This window comes from Larimichthys crocea, chromosome XIX (assembly GCF_000972845.2).
Source record: "Larimichthys crocea isolate SSNF chromosome XIX, L_crocea_2.0, whole genome shotgun sequence".
NCBI lineage: Eukaryota > Metazoa > Chordata > Actinopteri > Sciaenidae > Larimichthys > Larimichthys crocea.
In genome coordinates this window covers 4079028-4099406 of record NC_040029.1, presented here as the reverse complement: position 1 = coordinate 4099406, position 20379 = coordinate 4079028, and the positions used below count along the sequence as shown (strand labels likewise).

Sequence of the window (20379 nt, the reverse complement as noted above, 5' to 3'; positions counted from 1 at the left end):
CTGATGTGAATTGAAGATGGGTCAAGTTAGGATTTTTTTTCAAAATAAAAATAACTTTTTTCATAATTAAGTTGAGAGAGATAGGAAAATGCCAGATTGCAGAGGTTACTTGAAATGTCAGTGCGCAAGCAATTAAAAAAACTTACTACATACAGCATCTTACCTTATACACGTTTTAGTATGAATAAATACATATCAAATTCAGACTTTTATTTTTTATTTTAAGTTGAAATTTTAAAGTGTTGATTGATACATTAGTATTTCCTCAAATGTGTGAAACAGCGCCCCCCTTGCTTATAACGGTAAACACCATGCAGTGTGTGTGGCCAAACGGAGAGTTGCATCCTTAGTAAAGTCGACAGGAGGAAAGAGAACTGACTTTTTTAAAGTTTAATTAAAACAATTAGCTGAAGCCACTCCCACGCCACTACGAAACCGTGAAAGGAAAAACACACTGAAGTCAACAGTGAGTGGTTTTTTAACTAACAACAGAAAGTTTAGCACATTTTAATTAAAACAGGTGGGAGGTTAATTAGCTTGTGCAGGTTAGTCGACGGCGTCCGTGTGACGCAGATAACTTTTTTGTCGACAAAGCGACTTTTACAGCAACAAATGGAGTGTGACATTGAAACTTTATCAACTTGAAAGAAAGGAGAATTAACTACCAACGTCAAAAACGTGAGTCGGATTCACCTGTATTACAAAACATTTGCATTTCTTGCTTGACTAGGTGTGATACGTGACTGTTTGTTGCTTACTTGTTCGTCATTCGTGTTGTGTTTTTCAAGCCTGACCTGTATAACAGACCATTATGACATGAGGTGAACACAGGTGTTCCCAATGATACTAATTAGTGCACCTTAATTAGCATAATTGCTAACACCTGTGTCGACCCGACTATTTAATGTCAAAATGGCAAAAGTATGTTATTATCTTGAATCTTCCAATATGCCAATACAAGATACTTGTGTTGTGGTCAGTGTTGTCCCACTTTATTTCTTCAAATATTGATTTAACTTTCATAATTAAACTGGGCCTATAATGAGCATGTGGTGCTGGCTCCCATGACTGCATAAGTCCATCATCGATTTTGTGTCAATTATGATTATTTTTGCTAACAGGCTGGGTTATCTAATAACGTTACATTCATGTTAATTTGTATTTCAGACATAATTCAATAATAATAAAAAAAGAACAAAATCATTTGGTGGCCCCCTTCAGTAACTCTGAGGACCGCCCCTAGGGGTCACAAACCCCCATTTGAAGACCCAGAAAGTGAGAAATTTGGCCCCTGTGCATGTGTTTTGTCATAAGAGAGGACATCCTGTCAGTGTTCTTCATTAGTTCATTGATTATAAGAAAGCCAGTGACTGATTTTGTTATTTGTTACTTTTTGAACTGATCTTAATTGTAATTTATGTATTTCAAGACAGGGACAGCGCACAATAAAACATTAATCTTGTACAACAAGAGAATATGTATTGTGCCAGGTTCTAGCAGATTGCTATTTTCCACCTGTAGTCCCTGGACAGGCTGATGGAATATTACATAGACAATTAGTATAGGGAAAAACAGAAAGAAAGAAGTTATTAAGCGAAATAACAGGACAAGGCCAATAATAATAATCGTATGTTGTAAATCATCTCTAGTCTTCATCTGAGCGCTGGACGTGGAAACTTCGTCTACACGAAAGAAAGAAGAATTGAACTACCAACTTCAAAAACGTGAGTCATACACATGTGTCTATTAATACTCCGCTATGTTCGTAGGTCATATTCTGTAACGTTGCTGTCGAAAGCAAATAGATAAGATGGTGCCAGTTATGTATTTAAGCTAAGAAAGCACATGAGAATTACGTGTAAGCCGTGTATCTATGATACGTGCACTGTTTACTGTTTAGTAGTTGGATTTTGGAGCCGATCTTCCATCGTAAATCATCTGTCGTCTCCATCTGACGACTAGAGAGAAATAAATGTCACGACCCCTCGTGTGAAATAATTCCCTCATTACGACAGGGCTGTTTCCGCCCAAGCACATCGCAGACATCTAATCCTTAATCTACTAAGTATCGCCGTAGAACAAGACCATAAACGTGCGCTTGTAAACGTCTGTGTGTGCATGTGTGTGTTGTAAAAGAGATAGAGACAGATGGGGAGCTTAATGCAAGTAAAGTTCTCTTAGATCCGAGCTCTCTGGCCCTCTCTCTCTCTCCGGTATGTGGGAGGAACGGGAGGGAAAAAGGAACAGATTGATAATGACTTGTAAGGGAATCGCGAGTAGTTCTGCACACCATGCGGCAGCAGATTTTCCTCAGCTGGAGGGGTTTGTTTTTTTTAGTCGGCGAGGAATTTTAAAAGGGTTACGGGGTATTAAGGGAGAGAATGGAGCTTATAACGAGAGCTGGTCGTAAATAAATTTGAAATGGCTTTGGGTGTCAGGATTGACTCAGTTTAAGAGGTGGCTTAAATCAAATTTTTCGATATCGCGGCACCTCTGTTGGTTCGAATTTCTCCTCTGCGCGCTGTAAACACACAGGATTCTCGTTATTTCTCGCGCCGACCCACTGGCATTCATAACTTAAACAATGCTGTCATTTACAAGTCAATAAATCTTGCATTCAGCCTTTTTTAAACACATGGGGTGAAACTTTTCACTCCTTCCCAATGCAGCTTATCTGAAACAACTCAAGGCCCTCGAGTTGTACTTTCCCCCCCTCCCTCATTAGTATGCCAATTCACGCAACAAGGACAAAGTCGTCCAACATATAATCAGATTATCTTGTCACTAAGTTTCAAAAGGCTCTACCTTTGCTGTCACTTTGTATTTATTGCGTTTTTTTGAATACGAGTGCAAAAACAATGATGCCACCAAAGCAACATAACCCTGTTTCCATAAAGCGACACTTGCACATCGAAGGCGTCGTTTTATGTACAGCAAGAGGACATCAGTCTTTTTTTTTTTTTGCCGCCTGATCCGACAGCAGTAACTCATTTTAAAGCAAAGCCAAACAGTCACAGAGTGAGAAGTCAGCACTCATAGTTGGGTTTGAAGAGGAGTCAGGTGAAATCACTCACGGGGACGCGTAGCCCAGATGCTCCAGCGCGATAAAATTGAAAAGACTCATATAGCCATATGGTAAAGTAAATATCTTTCATGCAGCTTGAGAATGTATTTAATTGAATCCTGCCTGCACCTGCTGTTATAAAGACGACACCTTTCCTCATGTCCAATTATTCCAAAAAATCAGACATAAAACTGTGGGCTTATTTTACCTCTGCACGCTCTTCTTTGTGTTTGCACTGCTGCACTGTGTTTATCACTGGGACCAAGGCCCGTGATCTAACATTTCAATCTCGGATTGGCACTCACATCAAAGTGAGACCGGATGCTCGCTCGCTGAGGACAGTGCTGGATGAGCCGCACTCGAAACTTGGGGAGGATACAGTAACATGCAAATGATGCTGCATACATACATTACATACTATATATTAGTGCTGTCAATCTCCTTCTACAATCCCATTTGAATTTCATCCCTTTTAATTTTTAATATTTGAATTTTGAACACTCCAATTTTAATATTTACTATGTACCTATACAGTCATATCACGTCGACAGTACCGCTACCATTTGGTTGCATCCTCAGTATGATTTATGCATTTGGATTGATTTTCTGCTGTCATTGATATCATCAATAGAACGCCATATAAAGTAAAGCATGAATGTGTCAAAAAAAAAAAGTGTTGTGGGATGTCGCCCACGTACATCACAATGGAGCCAAGAAAACAAATGACATGTTTACAAGTTATCACTCAGTGTAGTGTCTCGTTTGCAAACATCACTTCTCGGAAATCTATTCAGTATTTGGAAGCCAATCTTATGCTGAAATGAGCATAGTTTGAGGAAGTTCAGTTTACGGCTAAACCGAGATCTGTGAGGTAAAAAATATCAAGTGCGTACTTGTGTTTTAGGAATAGTTAACTCATTTTGGAGAAGAATTTTTATTTTATTTTTTTTTCAAGATGGACATATATGAACCAAAAAAGAAAAAAGTTTTTGGAGAGACAGACCTTCAAAGAACTTCCTCAGAGAGTGATGGACTCACAAAAGCAGACTCCTTGGAGAGGGAGAAGCAGGGAGGGGAAAAAAAAACACTCCCTTTGGGAGATGGACCAATCTGAGAAACGACTTCTGCCCGAAGAGACAGCAAAAAGAAAAGAGAGAGAGGCTGGAACAGAGAGAGAGAGGACTAAAAGTATGTTGTAATGCTGCTGACTGTGTGGCTGTATGTGGCCGATTGCCTGCAGTTAGCAGGAGGATTCCTGCTGACCGCCCCTGCGTGGATTGACACCACCTTTTGTGTGGCAGTGAAGCATTTTGGGAGAGTAAGGCAACTTGGGACTCCGGTCACGTTCTCAGTGCCACTACAGAGGTATCTGACTGACTGCCAGACACATACACACACACACACAGATAGCTTAGTCCTGACTTGTGTTGAATGTCGGATTGGCACTGGCATTGTGCAACAGTGAAACGATGTAGGACTGCTAAAGACTTCAGCTCACACATGCAGCATGCGCACAAATCCAAGAGCAGCAGAGATGATGACGTACGTGTGTGGGTGTGTGTGTGTGTGTGTGTGTGTGTGTACAGGTGCCAGACAGCAAATGAACAGCATTAGTTTGAGAGGAATTAAGAGGTTCGGTGTGAAGCATTACAGCAAGCCGTCTCCAAGAACAAGTCTTCCAAAACATTATACCCAGGTCTGTGTTTTTCCTCCATCAGTCTGAGGGGGCTGTCTGGAACAGACTGTAGGCTGCAGCAGGGTACAGTGCGTGTTTTTGCACAGCCTGATCCAAATGAAGCTTTTCTCTCTCTCTCTCTCTCTTTATGTTAGGGTAGCTGTGTGGTTGTTGGTTTGCTGAACTGTCACTACCAGTCATCACTGAAGTAGAACGTTACAGAAAAGATAAAAGAAGCAGTATGCCATGCATTTCTGAGCCTGTGGGTTATCTGTCTCACTGTTACGAATAATTAGTCCGCTGGTAGTCAATATTATGTCACGTCCAGATATTAAAGGTCCAGTGCGTCCAGATTTAGGAGGCTCTATTTACAGAATATAAAGATTTTTCCTTTGTTTTGCAGCCACCATAGTTTGTTCACACTCGGAACCAGAGGACGAATGATGGGGGATTTAAATACACCGCTAGACGACACTAAACGCTACACACTGATCCCTTTAACAGCACAGATGTGGAGTTAATGGACAGTGATGTTGACAATCTGTGACTAAAGAAATAGGATGCACCAAGTAAGAAAAGGAAAGAGGATGTTCTAATTTTTCTTTTTTTAACCCCTCACAAGATTGAAGAGTGTATATGTATGTATATGTACATAGAGTACATTTCTATATAGATAATCTATATATTTTTTTTACCTTTTAGAATGTAATCTATGAACTACTTTTTGAAAAAAAGTCAAATTTTCATTGAATTATGATGCCCTTTGGAATAGAAAATTGAATTTACGATGCTGAGTGCCACAGTGCTGAGTACAATTGAGAGAACTACAAAGGCCAAAATGCAATGCATCAGCATAAGGTTAGGAGGGATACTAAGGCTGCATTCAAATTGAGTCTGTCCTTATTTATTATTAAGGCCGACTGTGTTGATAGACAGAACAGGACCCTTCTAAATGTAATCTTTTCTAAATGATGAGTTTCACTGTGTGTTTTATAGCAGATGAATAGAATTAAGTTCATAATACATCCTGTACTTTGAACATATAGCCCAGTAGGTCATCTCGCATATAAACGAGGAATCCTTTTTTTTTTCTCTTTTGATGGAAGCCCCTGTTTTCAAGAACCAACAGAAGTTCACCTCGGCCCTCTCTCTCGTGGGACTGGGGGAAAAAAAAAGAAAAAAGCCCTTATGGGAAATATATGAAATTGCAAACTGCAATTACAAGTAGATGAGGCAGGTTGAGGGTAAAATGTGCACAGCACAAACTGTATTACAACCCCTTATCATGAAACACCTCCAGGGGCCGGCTGATGATGGATACTGCGTATTACAGAGTGAGAGTGCAGGGGTTGACTTTTTCTTCAAGGGTCAGTGTGTTGGTTTTCTAATACTATTACATGTACTGTTTTTTGACTAATACTACACACTGAGGCCACTGTAATTATGCTCGGGAACTTCAATAACATTCATCTCGATACCTTTGTATCATTTTTTTTAAACGAGGTATGGTCCACTGTGTCGTGTTTGCTGCTGATTGTGCTTTTTGTTTTTTCCAAATGATCACGAGCCTTTTATTTTGAAGAGCTGAGAGTAAAGCGCCCAGCTTTCCACTGGCCATAAAGACGTGACACAAATCTCAATTCTAACGAGGAAGACAAAAACATTTTATGATGTTGTGAAATACAACATATAGTTCTAGAGCCAGCTATCCCGTGTACATCATTATCATTACACTTTCGACAAAATGATTACCTAAATTTACTGAAAAAGCTCAATTTGGATTATAAAATTATACTGGAGGCAACTGGTTAATTATGTAGATAATGTTATGTAAATCTGTATAGCCTTGACAATGAGTACCATACGTTCATGATAGCTATAGGCTACACTGGTGCTAATTACTTGACTTCATGAATAGATATTACACGTCTACATTATGAAAATATAAGATATCTTTGCCCTTAAATGATTCATATTAGCAGGATATAAATAAAGGATTTGACTGAGGGTTCAAAAGTGATTATTAGCGAAGACGTTTCAATTTCCATTTTGAATGAAATGGATTAAGAATGCATTGACCCTCAACCCAGCAGCGAGCGCGCACACACACACACACACACACACACACGAGCAAGTCCTGTGGAGAGATACCCTGCAGTGCTGGGAAAAGAAACTCAAGTTTGATATAAAAAATGAATCAGCAGCTTGCAATATTTCTTTTTTGGATACATTGCTGTAAAAGTGCAAACTCAGTCGGTGCCATACAAGAACATCAGCATTAGAATCTGAACCGTATTGCAGCTTTTTTCGTGGATTTGCTTTCGGTGGTTCTATCACACGCTTGCTGGGTGTTACTCTCTTTCTCCTTTATGCATCCAAAACAAGTTGTCACATGGACATGGGAATATTATCCGTCCCACTTTTGCTGTCAGGATAAAAAGATCAAATTTTGCCACAGTGTCTCTCGTGACCCAGACTGCACCTCAAACAAGGAAGCCTTGTTCAATTAATCCAACTTATTACGGTGCGCACGCGCATAAATCATTAATACGCGGGCGAAGCTGACATCAATAAAATCTAACGGCCTTAATGAGTGAAGGGAGAAAAAAAATGAGGTATGAGCAGATGTTCAAGATGAAGCCCTCATCAACAATGGTTATGTAAACATGTCACTTTAGCGGCGAGGCTCTGGGTGGCGCTGTTGAACTGACTAACGCGGAGGAAGCCAGAGACGCAGCAGAGTGTGTGTGTGTGTGTGTGTGAAACACACAGGGAGACAGAGGGGAGGATACAATGAGAGAGGGGTGAAGGCCGGGAAGATAGTGATGCAAAGCGAAGTAGCTGGAGAAGTAAAGAAAGAAAGCGCTGGGCGGAGGTGGAGGAGGGACGGGCAGCAGAGGAAGGGAAGAGGGGTGGTAGTTAGTTTGAGAAATAGCTCATGAGAGAGGGGTTAAAGAGAGCAAAAACAAGGGGGTAGTGAGTGGAGGGTAAATGTGGTATAAACATCATATCTTCGTCTTCCTGCTGCGTTAATTACACCCATTATTACCCCTGCTGGTTTCTGGGTAAGATGAATTTTTATTCACGACAACATCCTTGGAGGAGAGATTACAGAAAATTACAACAGATACCTCAGACCTCATTGACGAAGGCCGGGTCTTGTTTATGGGTAATTGTGAAAAGCAATAAAATAAAATAAAAACGTGCACCATTCGATCTCGCCCCGTGAGACACGTAGCCGGCATTACATTTGTCGTTTGGGCTTCCCTTTTCACCCTTTGACTATTTGTCTCTCACTCCCCCTTCCCTTCTTTCTCCACCTCCACATCCTTAGAGGCAAATGAAATTGTACTCTGCGCATTATGACAGTGCCATGAATTGCATTTAATTACACCGGAGGAGAGTGATATCATCCTATCCAGGCGCGAGGCCACTAAACCCTGTCACTGCGTCCGCACACGCACGTCACTTAGTCTCCCAGTCTGAGTACCTGAGCGTGTGCACGTGTGTGTGTGTGTGTACATGCAAATCCCTCCAGCCCGGCAGGAGTCAATCTGTGTGTTCTGCCTTTCGATGAGCGCTTACCTGAATGCTTAACAGCTTGTCGGCTGTGTGTGTGTGTACAGGTTTGCAGATGCAACAGACCACCAAGCGCTGTTCTGCTAGGTGACAACAACCTCTGGGATGATGTAACGCGGAAAAGGAAGAGGGGTGGGGGTGGGCGGGTGAACGGCGGGGCAGACGGGACACATGCACAGACAAACACGGCACACACAAGCACATAACACTAGAAGAAGAACTAGAAGTAAAGGTAGCAGCACAGTGAGGTAGATTTTGTAACAGATCAGCTTGTTGTCACATTGGTGAGGCTTGCTTCGAGGCTGTTTCTTAAAGCCAGACAGGAATGATGCAGCAAATCTGTAATGACTGCAACACACACACACACACACACACACACACACACACACACACACACACACACACAAGCGTGAATCATTTATTTATGGACGCATAAATCAGGCAGAGATAAACAGTATAGACGATTTCTGCGAGATCTGTCAGTTACACGGGCGCTACAAATAAAAACACAAAAATCACGGATAACAGGGGCGGCGGTGAATCTGCCAGCTCGAGCTGACACCAGCCCCAGTCTGCTGCTCACTAAGTGTCTCTCCCCTCCTGTGATACACTCGTCATCTGAAGGCTGCTCACCTGGCCTCCGCTGGAAAGGATTAAAACATTGCATCTGGCACCTGTAAAATGTTCTGCGGGGGATGGAAATGGCAATGACTTGACGCAGCAGAAGGTTAACTGTAAAACTCCTAACCCAAAGTGTTGTGTAAGTGTTCTAGCAGGCGTCTCTTAGAATACCTCTCACTCAAACAGATCAAAATATGACAACTGATAGCTTTTCACTCATTATCACCCTTCATCCCTTAAGAGACAGAACCCAATTAAAGTGTGGGATGCATCAAACTCGGCACAATTTAAAACATATAATGAGATACCTTGAAACAAAGGTCATAATAAGTATAGGAAGCTGATGTCTGTCTGCTTCTTACCTAAAGATATTTACTAATGGCATAGAAATTACAGGTAAGAACTGCTCGTACTGTCACCTACAGCTCAAAGTTGACTCATGCTTATTCAAGAGAAGTCACGGAGTTCAGTGCAGAATATTTAAGTGCTGAAGTGACAAATGATACATTTGAGATGTAAAAAGAAAGACAGACACCGAGCTAGGGTAGCTGTCTGCTGTGTCTTGTGTCGTTGGCTGTTAGCAAAGTTGTCCACTCGTTAGTTTTTTTAACATAAGTAACATAATCTGAACAAGTACACGTCTCCAACAGTCCATATTTAAGACGGCGCTATTGCACTCTGAGCCCCGGGTGTGTTAAATCACAAAAAAATAGCAATTTCTATTAAGTGTGTCTTAAATCAAAAATAATCAACATATCAGAAACCGTGCTGATGTAACAATTTCATCAAATATGTTCAGTAAGCCATAAAAAGACATAAAAAAAAACATTATCTGCCATATACCATTAACAGGCCACATGCCAAGAGCAATATTTCTACCGCTAACTTCCTGGATGGAAGCCATCTTTTAAAGGTCTGGTTAGGAAAGCTACGGTGACCCCTGCATGCTTTACGTGGGGGTGGGCTTACATTCTTTAACCAAGAGCTCAGTGAAGATGAGTAAAATCCAAGTATTTTTCAAACTATCTTTAAATATGCTCAACTAAATGGTAGGGAAAACAATATCATGTGTATACCACCACCGCAGAGCCTCCTGCTCTTCTACATAAAGGAAGAACACCATAGTCCAAACATGGCTGCATGCTCAAACTCATACTTATCTATTCGTGGATTTGCTTTATACGATTTTAAAGAAGTCAATTTTAAAAATGATGATCAAAACAAGCCAGCTAGCCGGTTGTGGAGAGACGATATTCATATTTAGAAGGGCTCTGTTCTGAAAGAAGGATTTTTTAATCTTGTTTATCAGTTGATGAATGTTTTATAAAATCCACCAAGTCCTATCAAAGTCATTACATTTTCATTTTGAAAACTGAACGCTATTTCATCAGGAAGAATGATCTGGTGAAACCTGCAGGAGGTGGTGTAAAGGTATTAGATGAATAGAACTTTAAAGCTAAATTAATTTATTATGAATGCTTCAGGTATGTGCTTCAAAACCCGCTCTGCCATCTTTTGTCAATTTGGTATCGGCTTTTTGTTTGAGATAGATGCTCATAAATTTAATGAAACTCTCCTGCCATGTTGGTATTATCCAACAAAAGTTTAGTCCTGATGATGTTTGGAACAACAAATGAGTTCTATTAAAATGAAATGAAAGACACAATGTCTACAATTGTTACAAGAATGCACCGTGATTGCATACTAGTCAATCAAACATGACAGATATACCAGGGTGTCAGTCTACAAACTCTGGTCTGTTAATTCTAAACCCAGCGTATCTCACCATCTACGCCAATCAACAGTTTAAAGCCAGCTGCTGCTTTGTATTCACAGTTGATATTTTTTAAAGTTTTGAAGAAGTGTGTGTGTGCGCGGGCAAAGACGCTCGCAGTGATTTGAAAGCAACACAAACTAAATTTGAAGTCAACGGCGCCATTAACCTTTTTAATCTGCATAACTAACGAAGGCGTCTTTCATTGGAAGCCATTTGCTTTGAAAAACACGGAGGCAAATGTCACAATGTGGCGACAGCACTGGAAATGAGCTACAGTAATGTCACTGTAGAGAAATGCACGACTCCCTAACGTCCCCAACGTCTGTCCTTTTTAGACGGACAAGCTTCGCTCTCATCTGCCTCCAGTTTGTTAACACTGACATTCATTCATGTGGATTAGACGGGTCACTTTGAGGCCAAGCACTTGTGCTTGCTCGGCTGCGTCTCTCTCTGGTTGCCTTTCTGCTTGTTCCATGCCATGTTGCACAGTTAGTTGCCAGTTGCCTGGTGGGTATAAGGCCACCCGGAACGCTTCTCATACTGTATGGCTAGAAAAGGCTAGAGGGCAGGATTGGGACTGACCAGGGCTCAGCTGGCTCAACATTTTCTGTTCAAAAGAAGATCTTTTTTTTTTCCCTGCCACAAATTATAAGTATTCAATATTGCCTCAGTATTTTATTCTTGGCAGAATGGAAAAGCCTCCACCACACTCTTTACAGTCTTGCATTCAAATCCAGGATAATGACATTCATAAGTTGGCACTTCACTGACTTAATGGTTTCAGGGGAAACGCTTAATTTGAAAATGGACAAAAAATCAAATTGAACAATTAAAAGAGCAACACAATATGCCAAGGAAAAAACTTTGTCTGCATGCTCAAGATCCGGATTTCATCGAAGTGTGACGGGAGCAACCCTGTCCACAAACAACTATGGTCCAAGCTGACTTAATATAAGACCGGATGGAACCAAAGGCATCATCTTTTCCTAAACCTTTTGTTTAGTCCTGTCACACATATGGACATGGGATGGTAGACTCTAATTTCCTCTCATGAACCTGAAGCTTCAGAGCATGTTTATTACTTACATTCCACAGGTGTCAGAGTCCTGAGCTGTATTGTTTCTTTGTATTACTTGTAGTATTTCAGTAAATTGGTTCTGTATTTCTGATTAGTCGACAAACAGGATATTGATAATTCATTCATAAGTATTTTGATAGTTCATTCACTGTTTAAGTAACAATTTATGGTTCCATCATCTCCAATGGGGAAATTTACTTTTCTTTGCCTTGTGTGATAGTATAAGTATCTTTAGGTATCGACTCTTGGTTGAGGCAACTTTATTCACCTTCAGTGTGAAGCAATACACTTCATTCATTTCTCTACGGCCTGAAATTCGAGTTGTTTTGCATTTTTCTTGTACCTTTTTAAAGTTAATTTACCTGCTTCAGTTGTTTGATATTTTAAAGGCCCAATCTTTAATGTCAACGATGAATCAGTTAATCAAAGAGATAATCACCAAATGAATTAATGAGGGGGGAAAAAAACTGTATCAGATACAAGATATCAGCAAATAAACTGGTATCCAAGACAAGACAAACAATGCTGCAGTGCATAAACTGCACTGGAGCACAGGGACACACACTCACACTGCTACAAAACCTGAACCACTTTTCCACTGACCTGACAATCAGAAGCTCAGCCATGGCTGGAGGCGTATTCCGTTAAGGTCTGTAGACTGGCACACTTAATTGCCATTGAAACCAGCGTGACCTGCGGATACAAACATTTTGCTGCAGTTTTGCACTGCAGAGATCACGTGGAGAGTATGAACGGAGAAGGTAGCAATGTCATATTTATTATTACTATTACGACTGTAATCAGAATCATTCTAATTGTACATAATGTGCAGTGCATACACAGAGATGGATATACAAACTGCTATGAACAACAATCAAAAACATCTGTTCATAGTAAGACGGGGTTTATGTTTAAGTGATAATATTTACATATTACAAATGTCAGGAATTAATGGCTGGTTGTTGTAATGTACAGAGCTCTGTAGAGCCGACTCCAACAGGTTTCAGGGATCTGCATTGATGTTTCCGAGCTTGATATCAGGTGGAATTGATAACTCGTCACACTCAATTTCCATCCTTCAGTCAACTTGGATGGAATGGGACAAGTTGCAACGTCAGGACCCAGGAAAGTATAAGTTCTGAATGGATAGAAGGTTGGCACCAATAATCTTCCGGTGTAGCCTGTTTGTTGGCAGATCCAAACCTGACAGTGATGGGTGTGCGGATGGATGACGGCGGTGTAAAGTTGGCAGCAGCTCATTTAGGCAGGTTAAGCTTTCTGAGCCGGCACAGGAAGTACGTCATCCTGATGATTACAGTTGGTGTTGTCTGCAGGAGACAATGAGTCTTTTTTGGGGGGGCATGACATTTGGAGGCTGACACAGTGTCTACAAACATGATCCTTGTCTCTGGTCCCATGTTGACTGCATCATCCGCTGACCTATTTGCCTGGTGAGCAAACTGCAGGGAGGCCAGCAGGGGGGCCTGTGATGTCCTTTAAGTGCTCTAACACCAGTTTGTTGAAGGACATCATGACTACAGACGTCAGGGTGACGGGCATGTAGTCATTTAATTCCGGGGCGTGGAACTTCAAACAGCTCCAGTGATCTATTATAACTGGAGGGTGACATGGCGTCTGGTCCTGGTGCCTTGCTGATCTAACCCACTGTGGAAGAGCTGACCCACATCCTCCTTGCAGATGGCTCGGCCTGAGTGCAGATGGGTGGGTCAGACGGGGAGGGGTGACAGGGTGACAGCTGGAGCTGCTAGTCAGAGCGGGTGAGGTGCAAATGTGGACTTCATCATCAAACCCAGAGAAAAGAAAAACGCATTAACGTCATAATTATTGGAAAACGCATACCAATAACAAAAGCAAGCATCTGAGTCCATCTAATGGCTGAATGTTGACATGTGAACACTTTCATAAGCGATTTACTGCTCCCAAAGTAGCCAATGATGCAAGCCGTTATGAAAAATCCCCGACATGAGACAGATTTGTGTGCAGAGCCATTCTCTTCATGAAATAAGCACTCACATAATGCACTCCTTTTATTGGTGAGGTTCAAAGACATAATGACTGGAAAAAAAGACCCTTTTAAGTCAAGCACCATGATATGTAATGATTCAAATAACTCCCTCTTAAGCAAGAGGAAATGAAATGATCCTGATGAGTCCTTCCTTTTCATGTAGCATGTGATAATTGGAGCTCGACCATTTCCCCCCGTATTATTAGAGGAGGCTAATGGCGCCATTAAAAGCACCACTAGATGTACATGCTATACATTTTACCCTGGCTGCGTTTAGTTGATTGCGGCAAATAGATGGATTGATGCGAGAAGATGGAGGGGATGCAGACTGTTGTCGGCACGGATAAATGAAGATGATGGAGAGAGCTGGCCCGGCATTCACTGTAAACAACATGCAGGTTAAATATAGGCAGATCTCCATCAAATGATAGCTGTCGCGGTGATCACAGTGGAATACGAGGGAACAACACTTGACGTTTATGTCAAACTTGCAAATGCTGCTCTCCTCCTTCACGTCATCAGGCATCATTACTGCCTGAAGCGCAACTTAAGAAGCTTTCTTGCGTCCACACTGACTAAAACTCACTTGGGGGGGGCTGAAAACTACAAATCCAATGATGCTCGAGTCGCCTTAAGCATGTGTAATTTAGCAGATCGTGTCGCGTTTCGTCGGCTACGTGCTCCGAACGCAATGCCACTAAAAGTTGTTTACGTTGCATCCAGCTTGCAAGGATGAAGCACGTACCCGGTCCTAAAGGGATGTGCACGCACGTCAGTGATCGAAGTTGCTTAATTACACCATATCACAACATCAAGTATGAGACTTTATTTCTTTGTTTGTTTGGTTGAATCATTACTTTCCCCAGTGAGCGTCGTGCAGTTTGGGCCTATCAATAGCAAACAGCAAACAGTCAATGCCAGAGAGCATTAGCTTATTACTTTGGCAGGACGAAGTAGCAGCTTCATGTCAATTAGGAGGGAATAAATGAGCTGGTGAAAAAGTGCTCTTTGATGCCTCAGCGTCGTGGAACACTTACATTTGGCATTGGAAGCAACAGAAGGCTGCTCGAAGGCAAACTTCAGAATGTGGCCTTTTTGGACAGACAGGAAAAAACAACAACAACAATCAATTAATTAAAGAGCCTTTCTAAGCAAATGTTACAAGCTACAAAGAATATATTGAAGCTCAAGGAATGTAGGTCAAGGACATTTGCCTTTAGTGCCAGGCTTTTGAGTGACACGGAGGAAAATATCAAGGGTGGGCTGAGGCACACACACAGACACGTACTTTACAGCATGTTCTGTCGCTGCTGTGCTCTGTTGAATAACTAGGCAAATGACATTCTTTGAATCAAGCTCGCAGAGGTCTCACACACTGGCCCCCGAGCAAAATATTCTCTGCTGAATGCCATCTGTGAGTCTCTCCATCTCTTTCTTCCCTCTATCACCCTATTTGGAAGACTTAACAGTCTGTGTGTTTAGCACAGGGATCTAACACTCGAGCAGGCTGCTTCCTTTTTTGTGGCCGTTTTGAACATTTCGACATGTCGGATGCGTTTGACAGAGAGGCTTAGATGGTCAAGGTTGATACCAGGCATTAATAGCTGCATGTGAAACAGCAGGAAGGAGTAACCATGAATTCAGCACGGGGTTTACTGCAGAAGGGACTTCATATTTACTCACAGCTGACTATGTTTCTAATGCAGTGTGTGTTCGGGGTCATTTGCAACTTTTTGCCTTTTGATTGTTTGTAACAAATGTAAACAGTCTGCCTTATCACATCAGTGTCAGCCACAGCGGTGGCCCATTGTTGTTCAAATGTGTGCTTTGGTGGTTGATCAGTCACTTGTTGCATCATTGCGGATTAGGAAAAGAGTGTGTTAAAATGGGATGCCATGTTTTCTGTTTCCGGTGTAGATCTATGTACTTGACGTCCTTTACTCGATGTCCAACGTGAAGAAATCTCGATTCAAAGACACATTATGACATCCAGATCACTGAATCAACGCAATAGACTTTTCAAATGTATGACAGCGGTAAAACGAAGAGAACAGGAAGAATACGTTTGTCTTTTCTTTGGACTGCCACCAAAAAGTTGGAGTTGAACATCTTGTTACAGTCGTCCAAACTGAGAAAAAGAGTTTGTGGTCCACAGAGATCAGGAAAAAAGTAAAGCGCCAGGGCTCTTTCACAAGTTTGATCATCAAAATGTAGCGTCAGCTATATTCGTGCCAATGGTAACCTAGCAACCCTTACTCTAATTTTGATACAGATGTTTTCATTGTGGGAGTTAAGGCCAAATTTAGCTTGTGTGTGTTTTTTCTTTTGTGTGTTTGTGTCTCAAGAGTTTCACTGTTGTGCGAAGCGAAACAAAGCAAATGTAAAACACTGAAATGTTCCCCAGCCTACGTGCGTGTCATTGCGCTGACAGTTATACACGCTAGACAGTTTGTCATCTGACAGTCATTTTATATGTTTCAGAAGCGAGTTTGACAAAGTAAGCCTTCTTTTGTGCTACTGTATGTGAGCCTGTATGCAGCTACAGGAGTCCCATACCCAGCTGAGCTTCAGCAATGCCTTTAGTTTAACACTATCATCACCTGTCGCCTCGCTGTGTTGTTTGCTTTTTCCCTAATCGGGGTGACAGCGGTGGCAGATGCAGAGTGGTTTCCAGAGAGCGAGCAAACTTGTCCAGGATAACACATTGAAAGCTTTTTTGGCTTCTATTGAGCACGTCGGTTCGTTGTTTGTGCAATTTGTCTGTGCCCCAAGAAAACAGCAGTCAATAAAGCAAACAAACTCAACTGGCACTGATGCAGAAAGCGCTTAATGTAAGACAACAACAACAAAAAAAAAAAGTGTTTTGGATCCTTCCGCTAATAGCAAGAAGCTGATTGAGAAAATCCCTCTAATGGACATGTGCATTAAATCAATCAACGGCTGCAGGTTTTTTATTTATTTATTTATTTTTTATGTAGCTCTTATCATAAAACTGCTCAAGCTGAAATATGCTCAACTTTTCAGAGGTGTGTTTTACACGTCACAATTACAAGTTAAAGAGGTGGGAGTTTAATAGTAAGAGCTCAAATATTATAACATAGTAATAAAATTGAGCGGACTACCTTATACTAAAATAACAATATATGCTGATTTACAAACAGGAAATCACATGAACAGGGAAAGGTGCACCATCAGAGGAAGGTTAACTGGTGATGAAAGCCACCACAATCAGCCAATAATGAAATTTAAGGTTTCAACCAGTAGAGGGAGGTAGTGCTGCATATTCATAGCACAACATGTAGAATTTTAAATACTTTGCACGAAACTTAAAGTGAAGTTTCTGCTCAGATTTAAACCTAAGTCTATCAACAACATTACAAAATACCCATATAACACTAGTTTTCGACTGTTAAACTGGTTCAACTGGTAAGAAGTTGTTGCTGACTCATCCTGCGCTCGGAGGATTGCTACGTAGCAAACTAACTACAAACTGTCGTCGACCTGGCCAAACCGAACTGACTCAGGATTGCACCTTGGCAGGCTACTGTATTCCCTGACGGACTTGACCTGCATCACTGGTATTGGAAGTTGCATAACAGTGGGGGCGTAATGCACACTCAGCGGTATTGGCCAATCAATATCTGTGACAAGCCCCATCCTATCTATTCTGTTTTTACAGGACTACAAAATATGAGGCACCCACTGGGAATTTTGAACATTTCAGAAGTTTGTTGGCCAGATCTCCAACTTCACATTTGAATGACAGCTGTAAGTATCTCTTCAGACAGTTTGAGATCAGCTGACTCACAGGAAACTGTAAGACAATATTGTGTCGCAGCATTCCCAAACCCCAAAACACACACACCCACACACACACACACACACACACACACACACAGACACACAGTCTGCTGTGTCTCAGTTTGAGCGTCCTGGCTGTTGTTTGCAGCCAGCGTAGCCTTTGTTTCTGTCCTTATGATGACAGATAAAGCACTCTGATGCTCCCTCAGAGGCAGATACAGAGACACACACACACACACACACACACACACACACACACACTTAGATTCATCCATTAGCTCTCACATCCTTGTCCTGCATCCCCCAGACATGTGATCTGTCACACTATCTGTGTGCGTTTGAGTGTGCGCACATTTGTTTCTCAGAGTAGAAGTATACGCCTCTGCAATGTAAATGAGGAGTTTGCATTCATTACTGTTCATGTGGATGTGTTTTGGAGATGATGATAAACTGGATTTTGTTACCTAGAACTGGTTGGGTGATACAGTCGAGTCCATCATAGAATTTCTGGTGTTTTTTTTATTTAATCATTAAAAAACGTAACCGTTTAAAGACTGTCCGGGTGGCTGCAGTTGTCATGAATGATCTCTAACACAGGGGACAGATTTTACAGTTTTAACAGCCATCAAACTGTCGAGACTCTGGAGGCTTCGTCCTTTGACACGTTTTTTTTCCCAATCCCAGTGTTCATTCAGCAGACAGACGTGGCTTGTACTAACCTGCCATTTTACATGAAAGGTGCTGTAAAAATCAAATGCCTTTCCACCACAACAGTGACCAGACATCTCGGCCAAACAAAGCAGAGGACGCGCTGTACAACAAAGGCTCCGCACCGGGTTCAGGAGGGGGTGTTTGAGAGAAGCTCGGCTGAATTAATGAATCTGGAAAAAGCCACAATAGTGCTGTGACTCATAGGCATGTTGTAGTGGGTTGGATCTTCACATAGATAAGAATACAAATGGAGAGAGAAAAAAATTGTATTTTATTTGTGAAGTGTTTTTCATGAGGCATACTACAGCAGGGACATGTTTGAAAGACTGTAACAGAACAGCTCTAAGCAGAGAATGTGAAGAGAATTACTGGTTCATTTCATAGCATGTCATTCCTGTCCTCAATTTATAGCATCTACCTCCTGTTTTCAGTTTATTATTCTGCAAAATTACTTCACACCAGACAAGCTATTCTACACCTGTCCACTAGGTGTCTCTGTAGCGTAATTCACTAAGTCACACAGCACTAACCATTTCCCTTATTTTTAAAAAAAATATTTTTTTAAAGATTTATTTGGCAGAGGCAGCAGAAGAGTGACAGGAATGTGGAGGGGTGGGGGTGAGAGAGATGGGGAATGACATGTTTTTTAACCCTGGGCCGCGGCGGCAAGGACTGAGCCTTTGTACATGGGGTGGATGCTCTACCAACTGACCTAACCAACATCATTATTTCCCTTATTTTGATAAAACTGGTTCATGAAAATGTTTTCTAGTTTTCTCGCAGTCACAGTGTGTGATTTACCGAGTTTCCTGATGGTTAGTAAACTAAACTGCTGCCAGCTGTAGCCGCTGTTAGCTCATGTTAGCTCAGTTTGTTAGCTCGGTGGCCCAGAGTGTGGGCTCAGAACTTACAGGAGTGTGAGATTTTCAGACCTGGGGCGGTTAGGCTAGGAGCAGAACCGGAGAGGGGAATGTAACTGGGCTTAGCAGAGGCAGAAGAGACCAAAGAGGTCAACGGAGGAAGCTCAAAAAGGCGAGAGTGTCTGAGCAGAAATACACATTTCTGTGGATTGTAACTCTAACTGTGGATTTCTTCAGCTAGTCTTGACTGCCTTTTGAGTAAATTTAGATGCATTGAGTTCCCTGCGACAAGTGACTTGTGTTTTGATACTCTACTTAATGTGTAGCAACAGCAGTGGGGTGTCCTGTTTGTAAAAAGATTGTGAATGGTTTTCTACAGAGCGTTTCTGGTCTAGCAACCACTTGAAGCACTTCACAACACTTTTCAGATGCACCCATCTATAAACACACAGATAGTCATGCAAAGTGCTTCCTGAAAACACCAAAAGCCCTTTATACCAAAGCACTCAACAGGACCCACACAGTCATCACACATCCACGTGGGGGTTCCGTTTCAGTATCATAAATGGCCGGACTGGGGGAGCCGGGAATCGAACCTACAACCCTAAGATTACGAGACAGTCTGCTCTGTTACCTCACCGTGAACAATTAACAGTGATCCTGCTATGCGTTAATCGTTTCCTGTGAATGGTGGACTCCGCCACTACCGATGAAAACTGTTACTAAGAGGTAATAATAATAATAGTAATGATATCCAACATGAGTTTTGATTTCATGAAAATCTTCATTAAACCTACTCTGACTGATCACATATGTTGTGACAATTTGAATAAACTGTTTTTCTTTTCAATAATTTCACGATTGAAAAATAAAATAAAATAAAAAAACACATTTATTGTAGTTAATTAAGAGGATTAGTGTTTCACCCTGGACGTCTGTTCTGCTCAGTGATTTCACGAACATACTGCGTATGCATCAATGGCTCCAGGCCAATTAATAAGGTATCATAGGCCTTCTTTTATTGTTATCCATTTAAATGGATGCACAGAGTAATTACTTTGTCTGGAGTTTAGAAAAAGGGAGAGAAAGGGAGTTTATTGTAAGGTGGTTTCACAACTAAACAGTGTTAGTGTTCAGAGCTCTCATCCATTAGTTCCCTTCTTTTTTCCATGACCCATATCTTTCAG

At 41.4% G+C, this 20379-nt stretch overlaps 1 long non-coding RNA gene across 2 annotated transcripts in view; it reads left to right on the top strand.

Annotated features, from left to right (window-relative positions):
• Window positions 1-317: 317 nt before the first annotated feature.
• The window catches only part of LOC113748329 (uncharacterized), a 238633-nt gene continuing 218571 nt past the window's right edge, over window positions 318-20379 (top strand). Inside the window, exons 1-3 of one of the 2 annotated variants that reach the window (XR_003464278.1) lie at window positions 318-678; window positions 1650-1724; window positions 17500-17588. This is a non-coding gene — a long non-coding RNA (uncharacterized LOC113748329). The remainder of the gene's footprint in view (window positions 679-1649; window positions 1725-17499; window positions 17589-20379) is intronic. The other variant, XR_003464279.1, reaches the window with a different exon arrangement.